The sequence below is a fragment of the Rhinopithecus bieti genome, unplaced genomic scaffold (genome assembly GCF_001698545.2).
Source record: "Rhinopithecus bieti isolate Rb0 unplaced genomic scaffold, ASM169854v2 scaffold_56174, whole genome shotgun sequence".
Classification (NCBI taxonomy): Eukaryota; Metazoa; Chordata; class Mammalia; order Primates; family Cercopithecidae; genus Rhinopithecus; species Rhinopithecus bieti.
Window position 1 is genome coordinate 1,941,023 of NW_016824749.1, and position 4,247 is coordinate 1,945,269.

A 4,247-nucleotide genomic window follows, 5' to 3' on the forward strand; every position below is an offset into this window, starting at 1 on the left:
ACACACACATACACACATACACACACACATACACACACACACACGCACGCACAGACTTTGTTCTTCCTGAGTAATTTGAGAGTTGGAGATGCCATGTCCCTTATTCCGAAGCACATTATTGTATATTTCCGAATAAAAAGAGTATTGTTTTTCATAACTGCAGTAAAGTTATCAAAATCAGAAAATTAAACATTGATACCACATTACTATCCAATACGTAGTCTACATTCACATTTTGCCAGTGATCTCAATGCAGTCCAGGGTCATACGTCACACATAATCATCATGTCCTGTTAGTAGCCTTTAATCTGGAACCATTCCTTAGACTTTTTTTATCTTTGTTGACTTTGACATGTTTTTAAGTGACTCCTGTTAGGCATTTCCCTAGCATGGCCAATAATCTCAATTCGAATTCCAATGGAACTCCCCTTCTCTTCGGGTGGCAGCACTGCACACAGCTGACCACTGGTCCTCTGTGATACAAGTTCGTAAAGCCTATCAGGGCCCCACAAGATGTTGGTGTCCTTCTCGTCTCCCTGGCCTCTCCTTTTCAGTTTTCTCTGCTGGTTCCTCCTCTGCCTCTTTCTTAATGTTGGCCAGCCCCAAGGCCTTCGTTCTAGGTTATCTTCTCTTTACCCACACTCGCTCCCCAAGTCATCTCACACTGACTTAAGGGCTCCAAATACTGTCTACACACTAATCAGTTTTAAGTGCACATTTTCAGCTTAGCAGCCTTAGCCTCAAGTGTCTAACTGCTGGCTTCGCATCTCCCTTGCTGCTGAGACCTTTTTTCTAGTGATATCCAGATAGGCAATTCCAATATTCACGTCTCAGTCCTGCTTATATTGAATATTTCTGCTTCATTTATTTCTGTTAACTAGCGCCTCTGTTTTAACACTTGAGTTCTTTGGCTTTTGCCACATCAGCCTTTTGGGTTTTCTCCTATTCCTCTGTTTTGTTCAGCAGCTTTCAGGTCTCCATTTGTCCTTCCTTCCTTCCTTCTCTTTCTCTCAGTTTTGTCCTTAGCCACCTTCTTTTTTCTTTAAACACGTTGGGTGATTTCAACCAGAATTTCTACTAACCACAAGTTTTGTTTTTTTTTGTTTTTTTTTTTTTTTGAGATAGAGTCTCACTCTGGCGCCCAGGCTGGAGTGCAGTGGCGTGATCTCAGCTCACTGCAACCTCCGCCTCCCGGGTTCACGCCATTCTCCTGCCTCAGCCTCCCGAGCAGCTGGGACTACAGGCGCCACCACCACGCCCGGCTCAATTTTTTTTGGTATTTTTAGTAGAGACGGGGTTTCACCGTGTTAGCCAGGATGGTCTTGATCTCCTAACCTCATGATCCGCCCGCCTTGGCCTCCCCAGGTGCTGGGATTACAGGCGTGAGCCACCGCGCCCAGTCTAACCACAAGTTTTATACTGACCATTTCCAAATATTTTTCTCTAGCTTCTATTACTCTGAACAATAAACTTGTATATCCAAAACCTGGTTGAGAGTTAAATAGCTACAGGGCAAAATGCTCCAAACTTAGGATCTTTTCTTACCAGCCTTTTAATTCCTCCCAATCTTAAATGTTGGTAAATTCTGTCTTCCACAGTCAGTCATTCAAGCGAGAAATTACGGCGCCATCTTGAAGTTTTCCTTATCTCCTGTGTAAAACTTAACACGTTTGGTTGGTTCTACCTCATTAAAATCACCTATTTCCGTCTCTTTCTCTCTATCCCATCTCCCTTAAACCAGGCTCTTAACATTGTACCAAGACTATGGGACAAGAGTCTCTTAATGTTCCTGTTTCTTGTTTTGAAAACTTCACACATTGTTACTAGGATTAACCCAGTGATTGTTCAAAACAGTTTTATTACGAAAGCTAGTCAGCAAAAACATTTTATCATTGAGAATGCTTTTATTTTAATACCGTATTATTATCTTATTACAAAGAGAGTAAATTTGTTTTAATTAAAATATAGATAGTTTAGGAAACTGAATTTCCATTCTTCATATTAAGAACAAATGTGCATTTGATTCTCTTTCACAAAATTGAGCAATTATGCTAAAATATCTAATAGTTGAATGTTTTCCAGAGAATTATTTCCTTTAATTCTTAAGCAAATAAATTTTTAAATGTAAGCTATGTTTAGTGTTATTTGTTTTAACTATAAAATATAATTAGTCTAATGTGCTTGCTATGAGAATATAATTTTTTCAAGAAGTTTTCTTTGAAGCCAGGCACGGTGGCTCATGCTTGTAATCCCAGCACTCTGGGAGGCCGAGGTGGGCAAATGACCTGAGGTCAGGAGTTCGACACCAGCCTTGCCAACATAGTGAAACCTTGTGTCTATGGAAAATACAAAAATTAGCTGGGCATGGTGGCGTGCGCCTCTAATCCCAGCTACTCGGGAGGCTGAGGCAGGTAAATCGCTTGAATCTGGGAGGCAGAGGTTGCAGTGAGCCAATATTGTGTCACTGTACTCCAGCCTGGGTGACAGAGCAAGACTCTATCTCAAAACAAAACAAAACAAAACAAAAAAAAAAACAGAAGATTTCTTTGGTAGCATGAATAAAATAATTGAAATAATGAATTCCAAGAGACTGAGCCCAGGAATCTAAGTTTCATTTTATGTTTCCTTAAGAAAATAATCCTTCTACTGAATAGTATTTGACAAAATCTGCAAAGTTTTGTTTTCCTTATCCTCCAGATGTTTTGTTTTGTTTTTTAAGAAAGAAAATAGAGCAGCACAAAATAAGCGAGTTAACTAATGAAAAATGAAAAAAATGTCTTTAGAAATTGGTGTTGGTGTCAGAATAGGCAAATCCGCAAACATAAAGTGATTAGCATGGCCAGGGTCTGGGGGGAGGCAGTGCAGAGTGACTGTAATGGGATTATGTTCTTCCTTCCTTCTTCTCTTCCTCTCCTTCCTTCCTTTCCTCCTTCCTCCTCCTTCTTCCTTCCTTCTCCCTCCCTCCCTCCTCCCTCCCTCGCCTCCCTCTTCCTTTTCTTCCTTCCTTCCTTTCTTTTCCCTTAATTCCTTTCTTGTCTTCCCTCCCTCCCTCCTTCCTCTCCCTCCCTTCCTTCTTCCTTCCTTCCTTTTCATTTCTTCTTCTGTCTTTTTTGACAGGGTCTTGCTCTGTCGCCCAGGCTGGAGTGGTGAAATCTCGGCTCACTGCAACCTCTGCCTCCCAGGTTCAAGTGATTCTCCTGACTCAGCCTCCCGAGTAGCTGGGACTACAGGCACCTGCCACCACGCCCAGTTAATTTTTGTATTTTTAGTAGAGATGGGATTTCATCATGTTGGCCAGGCTGGTCTCAAACTCCTGAGCTCAAGTGATCCGCCTGCCTCAGCCTCCCAAAGTGTTGGGATGACAGACGTGAGCCACCATGCCCAGCCTGGGATGTTTCCTTCTGGGTTGATGGAACTGTCCTGGAATTCGATAGTAGTGATGTTTGTAATGCCTTATGGATATACTAAAAACCACTATATTGTACACTTTCAACGGGTAAATTTTATGGTATATAAATTACATTTCAATTTTAAACATTGGTTTTAGTATCGAAATATTGACTTCTAAAAGTGTCTTAAGCTTTTGCCACATTGACCGTCCATTCAGTGATGACCATGGGTCCCTCCCACGACCCACATCCAGAATGCAGAGTCATTAAGTGGGTTCGACAATCTTACAAGGGAGGAGGTGCACGCCAGTATTTTTGACCTCAGGGGAGGGCAGATACATTCAATTTCTTTATCAAGTTGGGATAGTCATAAGCAGTGAAAGAATTATGATTATGAGTTGTTAATAAAAACATGTGTAAGATTGATTGAAAGTGTAAGATATTTATATCCTTGGTGAAGTGGGTAACATTTAATCATTTTTCAGGAAATCCTCTAATAGTTTAACTTCTGGGGATGTTATGAAATGGTATATCTGATCATTTTGAAAAAAAATCACTGGAACAAGTTTAATGATATCTATTTACTTTTTTTCTAGAGATCTTGACTTCATAAAATGTGTTTTTCTTTCAAGTGACATCCCATGAGATTTTGCTTTATATAAAAATTCTAGCTTATAACAGAACACATTAGGGGAGGTGAGTATTCATTTATATTATTCATATATATATATATATATATACACACACACACATACATATATATGATAAAGTTGGCTTCCCTGGGCCATGCTAGGTTGTGTATCCTGTCCCTCCTCACAAGCACGATTCTTCAGAAACAAATACAGTGTGTGTCGGAGG